This window comes from Diorhabda sublineata, chromosome 7 (assembly GCF_026230105.1).
Source record: "Diorhabda sublineata isolate icDioSubl1.1 chromosome 7, icDioSubl1.1, whole genome shotgun sequence".
In the NCBI taxonomy this organism is placed as follows: domain Eukaryota; kingdom Metazoa; phylum Arthropoda; class Insecta; order Coleoptera; family Chrysomelidae; genus Diorhabda; species Diorhabda sublineata.
In genome coordinates, this window is record NC_079480.1 from 14991861 (window position 1) to 15003353 (window position 11493).

Sequence of the window (11493 nt, forward strand, 5' to 3'; positions counted from 1 at the left end):
CTTGATTCATTCCATGAATTATTGTTGGACTTAACCATTACTGTATGTTTGAGGTACATTGTTACTTCTTCTTGCTATTATTTTGTACACTTTGATGGTTTTATTAGACATCTTGGACACATATGATGTGGTTATTCTACGAGATGGACGACCTGCAACTCTATCCGGCCTCTTTACGGTCTATCTTTACAATCGCAAAACATGTTATTTCTCTTATTATTTGGTTTGTGTATCATTTTTTTTTTAGTCATAAGGATTACGACCTCTTTGGAATGTCTCTATTCCCTTTTTAATATCCATATAATTCGATTTTCAGCTGGATGTAACGAAAAATGTCTGCGACTTTCCTCATGCATACATTTAACTATCCCAGTATCGTCTAATTAGTTCTGTTAGCAGTCCAGGTAATTCTAAGCAATCTCTTGTAACATCACGTTTCAAATGAATCAATATATTTGAAACTCTTAGCTCTTAGTGTGTTCGATTCTGAGCTGTATGGAGAGGACAAATTCTGGACCAAAGTTTCCGGCTATGTACCAGGTTTTCTATATTTAAAAAAGTCTCAGCAGCATCGTTGTCTTGGCCAAATCTTTTATCTTCCTCTTAGGTTTATCCACTATCATTTTGTTTCTATTTATTGCTGGACCAAATTTTATATTTTCCCGCTCTATTTTGTTTGAGATAACAGCTCTTTTCTTTATATAAAAGTTTCTACTTCAAACAAATCACTTCAGAGACATTCATTTCCTCTCCGCATTTTGTATCTTACCCAGGTGTTGCTTCGTCGATTGCTCTTTTAATTTGGCCCCATACGGATAATTATTGGTGTTAACAGTCATGTCTCCTTTCATTCAAATGTTTATTTTGGTTAACCATCAGAATACCTTGTCACAGAACTACAGGTTTATCCCTTACATTGATTTGAGATAATCTCCAATGTACTAAAGTTAGAACTGAGATAATTTAGGGTCTAAATGTTGTCTTTGTACTTTATGCAGATGACGCTTTGTCGAGTGTAGCTTAAAATTTGATCCCTATGAAAGGTCATACAATCATGGTTTCTTCATTTTCTGCTCGAATTTTATCAAAATTTGCAACGTACAGTAAATTTCAAAAAAATAACCTCAAATTCTGCCCTGCAAAGAAAAATTTTCCTATAAGCAGAGTCATCCCTTAACCTCTATTAAATAGCCCTTATTTCAACATAAATTAACATAAAAAAAATCACAAAGAAGTTTTATACAAGGAGCTTCCCAGAAACTTATTTCAAATTAAAAGAAAAAACAAGAAAAAACTTATTTCAAATTAAAAGAAAAAACAAGTTTTTTCCCACTCACTAAATTTTATCTTTTTTTACACCAACTTCTCTATTTAAAAGTATCTTTCCTTGTAAATGTACCTTCAAATTCGCCTCTATGTACTTTGGGCAAAAATACCAAAAAAGCGATTCAAAATTAGAAAAAAAAACTAATAATCTTATCAAAAATTGGTGGTCGGTTTTCGGTGTTTTTCTAAAATCAGAATGTCAGATCCAATATGAAGTCCCAAAATAACTAAATTGATTGAGCTGCTCAAATTTCTCGTTAAATTCAAAAAAACTCCGACCGAATGCTATAAATTGTTGCAAGAGGCCTATGGGGACAATTCTGTATCTCGTGAGCGTGTTTTTGAGTGGTGTAAGCGCTTTAATGAAGGACGAGAGAGCACTGAAGATGAGCAGTGCTCAGATCGCCTAGTGACCAAAATCAACCAAATTGTGCGTGTAAATCGTCGAATGAGTATCCGGATGATTGCCAAGGTTGTTAACACCGATAAAGGAACGGTTAAAAAAATTTACACGTGACAAAAGTTTTTGCGAAGTTAGTTCCAAAAAATCTGACTCCTTATCAAAATCTCTCGCGTCAACGAGTCTGTTTAGATTTCCTTGAAAGGCTAGAAAAATATCTGCTTTAAAAAAGACCCGATTTGAGTTGATGGAAGCGGTAAAGCAGCTCCTGAAGGTCCCACCAAAGAAGACTTCCAGCACTGCTTGAATCAATGGAAAAAACGGAAAGTGGTATGGCGAGGGAAGGGAAGTATATTGAAGGGGAGCATTCGAATATAGAATAATTTTTCTAATAAAACTCTTTTTCATAATCAGTCTCGTTATTTAATAACCAGATCTCTTTTCAGTGACGAACTTTTTGTAAAAATTTCAGAAAAATCAAAGGATGAATCGTCTATATCCATATTATTTTTATACTTAAATTACCCTCAAGTATTTTGAATGGTAAGTTTTCGGAAGATTCTAGTTATTTAAAATTGATTTAAAAAAGTTTTTCATCGTAATCCGCGGAATGATGATTTTCCGATTGAATTATGGTATAAAGGAGTGCTGTTAAATATTTCAGATTACGTACATTCATTTAATACGTACAATCCTTTTTTTTTATGAAATGACATTAATATAAATATATCATTTATTAAATGAAATTACCGTTGTTTTTACACCTCGCTGAACAATCCCAATCATTTTTAATGGTTTTACTGCTTTTGTTTAGTCGATAATATATAACCCGAGTTAAAGATTTAACTGTTCCATTATGTACCATTTTATAAAAACATTAATCTCGAACATATGAATAAAATGGCCGTAAAATATATTCAATACAATTATTCACGTTGAATCAAGAATCATTCATCTGCTGGAGTAGAAACAGTTTGCTTTCAATGTTATTTTTTTTCAGCTACTCATCAAGTAAGTGGGTCATCGTACTGTTAGTCTCGAGAGTTTTGTGGAATTTTTACGATCTGCGAACTTTTTTTGTTGTCTCTTGGTTTCTCATACGAACATTTTTTGGTTCTATTCCAAACAATAGCTCATGGCATTAACGATTAATTTAGAATGTAAGAGCTACGATGCCGCGGATTTTATAACTGAATATGGCCAATATTTAGCATTAATTTTTAAATATATACGAAGAAAACTGAAACTCTTTTCGAGAGGAAATAACGACAAGTTTTTTATTTATCAAAACCAGTGTAAATGTTAGTGGAATTAATCGAAATAATTGTAGCCTTTGGACATAAACTGATTTAGCTCTCTACAAGACACTCTGTACCTCAGTTAGAGGAAAAACTACTAGAAATTTGTCAAAAGAATCTTCTGAGACACTAGCTTCCAGACTGAAGGAGGAAAATTTACTGAAGAAATAACTGTTTTCAAGAAAAAATCTTGTTTTTCCTCATGAAACTAGAGGAATTCTTCAGACGATTGGATTTTCTGGACGATCGGAAAGTTCACCATCATCTATGTCTGTACGACCACGTTTAATTCCATGAAACGAATATCAAATGGTTTTTTTCGATAGAGCAGAGTCAAGATAATACATTGAAGTCATTGTTGAGATTGTACAGTATTTTTTTATCAAGAAGCAATGATAAATTAACACAAGAAATTGTTTGGAAAATAACAAAATTAGCTTCACTTAAATGGCTGACAATTTTTTCTGACTAATAGAAATGTCGTGAATATTTACACATTGTTTTTTGGAGTTTACTCCTTAAGAATCGGTTTGCATATATAAGGGGCCCAGTATGAGAAAAATGTGAGTAAAATCTATCGATGAATGACCTCGTTACGTTTTTGGTGCGCACCCTATGATGCGCAACTTTCTAATTTGTCAGTGTCAACATACTTATATTGCTGTCATTGTGAAGTTTTATTATCATTATGAACTGAAAGTATTTTGAAATAACTATGGCAGAAAGAGGTGTAGATGATATTGCCGGAACATCTAACAAACACGTGGTTGCAAGGTACGTTATAATTCATGTATTATATGTATGAGCATGTGCAATTTGTATTTAATAAATATTTTAATAATTATCGATGTAGTTCATATAAATATATATTTGAAAACAACACATAAAATTAGATAATCAACCCAATATGAATTATCGAGCGCATCCACATAAAATAGAAAATTTCTAACCTAACGAAAAATTAATTTTTTTGTCGATGTCTATAAATTCTTCCACGTTATTATGATTTATTTTATAAATAATTTTTAAATATTAACAACTGTAATCAATAATTCGATAATATTATCAAAAAAATCGACAATATTTTTTCATTATAATAATGTTTTTATATAATTTTCTTTCGAAAAGTTATTTTTTAGCTTATTTAAATAATTTTCATGTACTATTTATTATTGCATGTAAAAGATTTAGTGACATAATTATCTTTTTATAAACATTTTTGTTAATTATTAAGATAATATTATATTTTAAATAAAAAATTAATTATAATAATTTAAAAAAAATGTTTATAAAAACCTTTTTTTATCAATTTTCTTAAGGTCGGTTAAAATTTTTATAATTATGCATTTATAAATTTTCAAATTTTTTTTATATTTTTTGACTAGGAAAAAATCTAAACCTCCAAAAACTTCAGCCGAGAGACAGCGAGCTTACAGATTAAAAAAAATTAATGAAGGAAGCCCAAAATATTCTGGCAATCAACCAATATTTTTTAAGTTAAATAAACTCTTTTTACATCTGGTTAGACTATCGAACTTAAGGAGTAAACTCCAGTTGTGCGTCGGAGCTTACACACACAATTTTTTTGAAAGCTGGTACTTCGTAAACGTCATATGAATTTGACAATGGCAGCGCCATCTGTATGTCAGACACACGATTTATACGACTCTTAGAGTAACCCGGATTAAAATTTGAACGCGGAAGCTACTCGTATTTAACCGAAAAAATAAATGACATTTGCAATATTTTCTCTAGTACATGCTCAAATGATTATCAAACCTTTTATTACAATATTTTTCTTGTGCCACCATAATAAGACACATGAGAATCTGGGTGTACAACTACATAAAATTTTTTTATGATCTATTTATATGAAATAAAAATTACAAAAATGGTTTAGGTAACTAACCCGCTAATAACTTCTAAATAGCTCAAGTTTTTTTCACAAGGTATGAAGAACATTGTATCACACTAGTTATACAGGGTGTCTCACGACGAGTTCAAACTATCTTGGCAAAATACTTATAGTAAAATTTCTACGTTTGGGTTTTCGGATAGAATCTTTTTAATTAAAATATTTTCAAATACGTACTGTAACTTTGTTATTTGAAATGGAACACCATGTATATACAATTTTGAAATCTACGTGAAATTTTATACTATAGTATACTCTTGTATAAAAACTTTTTTTAAAAAACGCATAATTTTCAAGTTATTAATTTTTTTGTAAAAATTTCACCGTTGCAGACCCTTATAAATTATTTTTTTACGAAGACACCCTTAAAGATATGAAAAAGGTTTCTGTTCGGTTGCATTTAACAAGGTCAGGCGTATTTGAATCTATGTTGAAATATTTTTCTTTTCATACAGCGTGTGTATAAAAAGTGTTCAAAGTTTAACTTCATAAATATCAAATTTCTTCATTTTTTTAAATAGAACCACCGGGTTTTTTCTATTTTAATAGATAACGGTAAGGTTTAGGTCTAAGAAAGTATACATGAATTTGCCTTATTTTTTATCTCTAAATGCAATAAAATGAAAAAAACCGGGTGGTTCTATTTAAAAAAATAGAGAAATTTGATATTTATGAAGTTAAATTTTTGAACACTTTTTATACACACCCTGTATAAAACGAGAAATTTTTCAACATAGATTAAAATACGTCTGATCTTGCTAAAAGTAACCGAAGAGAAACCATTTTCATATCTTTAAGGGTACCCCCGTAAAAAAATAATTTATAAGGGTCTGCAATGGTCAAATTTTTTACAAAAAAATTAATAACTCAAAAAGTATGCATTTTTCGAAGGAAGTTTTTTGTCAAAATTATACTAAAATTTTATGTAGATTTCAAAAATGTATTAATATACAGGGTGATTATCTAAAATAAGTTACAGTCAAGTTCCGGTATAACAGGAAGTCGGCCATGATTGAAAATATTTTAGTTAAAAGACCTTACTTGAAAACGAAACGTAGAAATTTTCATGATTTTACTATAAGTATTTTGCCATATACAGATTGTTTTAACTCGTCATGGGATACCCTGTAGTAAATGGGTTTCTAAACTACCTTAGGTTAATAAAAAATAATTTTAATATGAAAACTTATCGGTATAAAAAGAGCTACTTCTTATAAATCAAAATCAGAATCGGAATCAGAAGATGAATTGTTTCAATCAATATTCACAAAGAGTCGCTTAATCAATTCCTCAGTAATTTTGTCCAGCTTCCACATTCTCTCTTCTTCTTTTACTTCTTCTTCTTCTTCTTTTTCTTCTTCTTCAATGATTTACTGTATCTTCCCAGTTTACTGGTCTCAAATTATTCACAGCCCAACAACTGTTCAACATCGCTTATCTCAAAAGGATAATTTTTCTTGAAACTTTTCCTTTATTTACGCCCATACCAGTTCAATCGGGTTTAGTTATAACTATCTGAAGGTATTCCGAAGTTAGAGAGCCGCTAGTTCCCAATTCCGCTGTTTGATCTGCATACAACTTTTGTATGATCCTGATGTCTTTACTATCAATATCAACATCCTTTAGGATGTCAAACAGTAAGTCATGCCAAATGGAGTCAAACGCTTTTTGGTAGTCTATTAAACAAACGGAGACATATTTTCTTTGATCATAGCATTTTTGAATTAGTAACTGCATACAGAATGATGTTTCCCTGGCACCTAGACCGTTTTTAAACAAATTACTAACCTCTTAGTACTTTTTAAATATTCGTTTGTGTAGAATTTTCAAAAAAGCTTCAAGTGGGTGACTCATTACATATTTCTAAGAATGTAGATCTGTTATTATTCGAACAATTTTCTGAAAACATCAACTTCGATGCCCTCTTGGTAGTCAATCGAACGAGTAGATTCAAAAACCAAAACCGCTCAATTTAAGATATGGTTTCAAAACTTATCTCTTTCTAAGAGATTTACATTTCTTTTGTATTTTATTGGAAACAACCTAATAGATGAGACACACCCTATAAATCGAGCGCGTAACCTTCAATGCGATCAGTGATTGATGATGGGTTGAGGTTAAAGAAAGTCGATTTTGCACATTTGGCGACCGCCATCAGCTCACTTGATAATGCATCGAACGCGGATGTGTGTCAGATACAACCAATAAGAATTTAAGTAATGGAATTAATGTATATATATATAATCAATATACATACGAGGGAGGTTAGGTAAGAAAGCAACTCTTCAAAAGTGATCATATTTTCAATTCTCGTCATGTTTCTGGTAAAATTTTAGATAAATAAATGATCATCATATGAAGAAAACTGTTTTTGTTATCGAAATCAAAGATAAGTTACACAAATATTATACTGAGAGTGGTTATGGTACAGATAGCCACGTATTTTGTGGAAATTGTTAAAAATTATTTTTGACTTAAGTTTATATGGACTGTCCTCGTATATAATATATCTAATTGAGTATACAACAAAACAAAATTACGAATTTCTTAGTGAAAATATCTATTCTTCAGTTTTTTTTTCTAAAATTGTTAATTTCAAATAATTATCTTTTATTACTTGGTCCGGGTTTTCATCAAACCAAAGTTAACGTATATGTCAGTGGAAGTCGATAAGTAGGCAATATGCACCTTCGGGTGATTGCACTAACCTCGATCAAGGTCACGGTGATTTCCTTTTGCAGAGGCGGTACGAGCTCGAATTTCATCCGAAAATATTTCAAGAGCATGTCCAAAAAAAAAAGAAATAACCAAAATTGTTTTCACAATTAAATACTAAAACAAAACAAAACTATTTGTTTCTTTTTCATTTTAAATTTTTAATTCATGCACCTGAAACCTTTTTTTTTATATATTTATATTTAATAAAATTATCATAACTTTGAAAGAGTTTGGGGGACGAAAAAAAGCTTTATTGATTATAAAAATTATTTTAGACATTATCTTTTATGATCAAGGATAATCAAAAGTATGTAATAATAAATCTGTAGCTTCCATTATTTTTTTGATTTCATCATTTCAAAGTCATTAGTCTTAGCTTTATATTGAGTACTTTAACGATTGATTTTTTCGATGGTATCTTTTTAGCAACACTGTTTTAGACAGATCAGGCGTGAATCGTGTCTTGCGTCATTGTTCAGTTTAATCATGAATCGATTTATGAACGAACATCGTTCGCAAATTATTGAATTTTACTATCAAAATCGATGCTCTGTTAAAAGAGTGTATCGCGCAAGCTTGTGACTAAATTTCGAATCCAATTTACACAATTGGACATTAAACTACTAACACGCAAACGTACAGTGAGGACCGAAGAAAATATTGCCAAATTGGGCCCCTGTTACTGCACTACGTGGAAAATTTTGCGCAAATATTTGGGTGTAAAACCTTATAAGATACGGTTGGTACAAGAATTGAAACCCAACGATCTTCCACAACGTCTAGAATTTGGTGAATGGGCGCTAGCAAAGTTGGAGGGAGATCCACTTTTTTATAGAAAAATTGTGTTCAACGACGAAGCTCATTTATGGTTGAATGAATACCTATGTCGACAAGCAAAATTGCCGCCTTTGGAGGGAAGACCACCCACAAGCATTGCAAGAGCTACCAATCCATTCAAAAAAAATCACTGTTTGGTGGATTATCATCTTTAAAAGCGATGTTACTGTGAATGTCGAGAGGTACCGTGTGATGATTGACGATTTTTTTTGACCAAAATGGAAGAATTGGACATGCCTGACATGTGGTTTCAACGAGACGGTGGCACGTGCCACTAGTCACGCGAAATAATGGCCAAATTGAAAGCCGTCTTCGGTGAACAGTTTGGGGCCCGTCAATTGGTCACCTAGATCATATTATTTAACGCCTTTGAAGTATTTCTTTTGGGGCAATGTTAAGGCTAACATCTACAAGGATAAATTATCAACGATTGACGCATTGAAAGCCAATATTGAAGCATTTATTCGTAAAATACTGACCGATATGTTGGAGAGAGTGTGCCAAAATTTGATCTTGCGCATGGGCTTTATAAAGCGGAGCCGCGACCAACATTTACATCAAATCATCTTAAAAAATTATTATACAAAATTATACTGATCGTTCTATCGATTCCAATAAAGATTTCATGAATTTTTTTGTTGTTTTTTTCAAAATCTAACCTCTAGGCCTCTTAAAAAAATTACTTATTATGTTGTTATTGACAATTTTTTTTTGTAAAGAAAAAATATCAAACAGTAAAGAAATACAAACTTAAATTGGTCAAAACATTTATTAGAAATTAACTTATCAATATTTAAATATTCACTATTCTCATTCATTGCCCTAATAACAACTTTTCCATGGACGTATTGAGATTTTTGTTTGGTGCTATCTCATTTTTCATTAAGCGTAATTTTGAGGTCCGATTTCGTGTCTAGTGAATGATTTTTAGTCTAAAATTTTCCCTTAATTTCATCTCATTTAAATCCTCGTTACGTAATGGCTAATCCAAAGCGGTAATTTCTATATCCTGTATTAGGATAAAGTCTTCGTTGAAAAGGTTGTAAAGAACGAAGTGATCCTCAAAATGTATCGTTTTGCCGTTAATCCCCCAATCAGTTTCAATAAAATTCAACTCTATTTTTGCTGCCATTGAAATGTCTGCCTAAACCCTCCAGAAACATTCTGGTCCTCTTGGTCTTCTGTAGACTCGTTCTCGATCTTCCATAACTATCACGCAGGCACACTCTACTTTCGTCTCAGAAGAGAACGCAGTTCCATTATTCGTCAGTGATGGGTTGCTCGGTGAGCTGAGGTTAATTTGAGGCCAGTATGAGATCTTTTTTGCTCAAGGTTAGTTGCAATTAGTTTTCTGATTGTACGACCATTCATAGTCATTCCTCGCGTTTTTCTGAGCTCTTGCTAGATACCAGTAAGGGTTCGATGTCTCGGTGATATGCTAGCAATGAAACTGTTATTTCTTCAGGAATCGCGTCTTCGATGAAAGTTACCAGCCTGGTAATCTCTTAAAACAGCAGACTAACTCATGATCAGCCCAAAGGCCACGTGGAATTCTTGTTTTTTTGATAACGGAGATGTTTTTAATTTTTGTTGGTTAACTGTTTAGTGGCCCATGTAGATGATCTTTTACAAGGTCAGATCATAACATATTGGTAGACTTTGGAAACTATAAACATTACAATATCTTATATCGCTTCAAAGTTAATACGAAGCCGTTTTTTTCAACCTCCGATCGCTCCGTGTAGACGCTATGCAGACACACACTCCGCTATTGTTGACATTGCTTTATATGAACTTGTATTTTATATTGTATTTATAGCCTATCGGAGGTTAAGAAAAACAACCCTCGTACTATTAGCTTGAAGATTTTCTTAATAAAAATAGTATTTCTTGACTTAAGATTGCAGGGTTGTCGATTTTTCTGTACCGTAATAATCAATTAACAAATATCAGAAACTCTTTTTGTACACTTTGTATTCGTTTGGGTTTAAACGATGTTTTTTCCACCTGTTTTCATTCAAATAAAATCGAAGTATTGAAGAAGAAATTTGTCTAAAGAAATATAATATTTGTAATCACGTAGTTGTTCGTATGCAAATAGTTTACGAGACGAAAAACTAAATAAAATGTGTCAAATGACCTCGTTCTCAGCTAATACGAGACCTCAATAATCATATGTTTGTAAAGTCACACAACATTATAAATCTAAATTTATTAACATACTTTTCGTCTCAAATGAATGAAACAAAAGGTAAATCAATACACAAGTGAAATACATAAAGGAAAGTAAATTTTTATTTCTTTTATTTAGTCGAGATTAACAATTAATGCTAAAATATGCAATTTCTACTTACTCAGTTTTAAACTATGTTTTTAGCAAACACGGTACTCAAGCAACACATCTTTTAATTTCAATTCCTACTACGTCCAATGCGCAAATTTAATTATAAATTAAATGATAAAATGGAAAAAAAAATATTTTTGTGGCTGGAGTGGACTACAATAACGTAGATTTCGGATATTGGTCGATCAAAATGTTTTCTTCTGGTTCATAGCATATTAATAAGGCATTTGATAAAGTCAGACACAAACAATCCTTGACGCAAAAAATATACCAAACTGTACCTGAATCAAATTGCTTCTGATCTCATTCAGTCCAAACTGAAAAATCTCTCTACTCCTTTTCAAAGTTTCCCCAAAGGGAATCTTCAACAGAGCCTTTCGGAAATGACCTAAAAGTTAATGGCACTCCAATTAACTCATTATAATAGATATACTAGACGTATAAACTTTGGTTGACATTGAGACATCGCCTCATCAAGCATTGTAGGTAAACAAATCCTCCTTTGTGCCGAAATAATTTCTAAGGCTGTTACTGTTAAATCTGCTTCCAATTTTTGTAAATCCTAAAGTGGATTACCCTGAGAATGACCTTTAGAATATGGATCATTAGTCTAAGAGCACTTTTTGACATTATGTTTTTTTAGAATAGTGACAAA